The sequence below is a fragment of the Nannospalax galili genome, unplaced genomic scaffold, assembly GCF_000622305.1.
Source record: "Nannospalax galili isolate Female #2095 unplaced genomic scaffold, S.galili_v1.0 scaffold1272, whole genome shotgun sequence".
Lineage (NCBI taxonomy): Eukaryota > Metazoa > Chordata > Mammalia > Rodentia > Spalacidae > Nannospalax > Nannospalax galili.
The window spans coordinates 2,002,037-2,002,746 of NW_008332402.1; positions in this window are offsets into that span (position 1 = coordinate 2,002,037).

Genomic DNA, 710 nt, shown 5'->3' on the forward strand with positions numbered 1-710 from the left:
AGCTGCGCTATAGACTTACCCCAAGAGGCCTGAGGATAGTAGTGCAGGCTAGGAGAGTTAGCCGGTGGTGCAGGCCCAGGGAAGCAGAGCGAGGTGAGGGCAGGGCCAGGACCAGAAGTGGTGCTCCTGGAGCCCAAGAAAGGGACTGAGTTTCTCTGGGTGAGAAGGGTCAGGAAGCAGTATTGGTTCCCCAGGTGTCTGGGGCCCCAAGACTAGGAATGGCACAGGGCCCAAACTAGGAGTATAGAACGGTGGGGGGATGGAAGGGTGAATGTGGCTTAGGGAGTCCTGGCGTGGAGAGCTGTGCTATAGACTTACCCCAAGAGGCCTGAGGATAGTAGTGCAGGCTAGGAGAGTTGCCATCACTGTCTTTTAAGTAAGCTTTGTGAAAAAATTGGCAGCACATGTAGTCTCCCTCTCCACACAAAGTAAGCAGCTCACTGAGGTGAAGTGTTTGCTCATGTGTTTGAAACCAGGCGTGGATAAAAGCTTTTCTCCACCAATAATACCACTTGTTTTGAAAGGCAATTTTATGAAGTAGCATACTTCAGTGATGGCTCCTACTTTCCAGGTGCCTTGTCATTTCAAAACTGTAAGTTATCAGAATTTCTTAATAAAATGAAACCATGGCATAAAAATCTTAAGTTTGACTTTGACCCTTTTTTTAATTCATCAGAGAAATCAATAACATTATGGTAGGTGGGTGTATA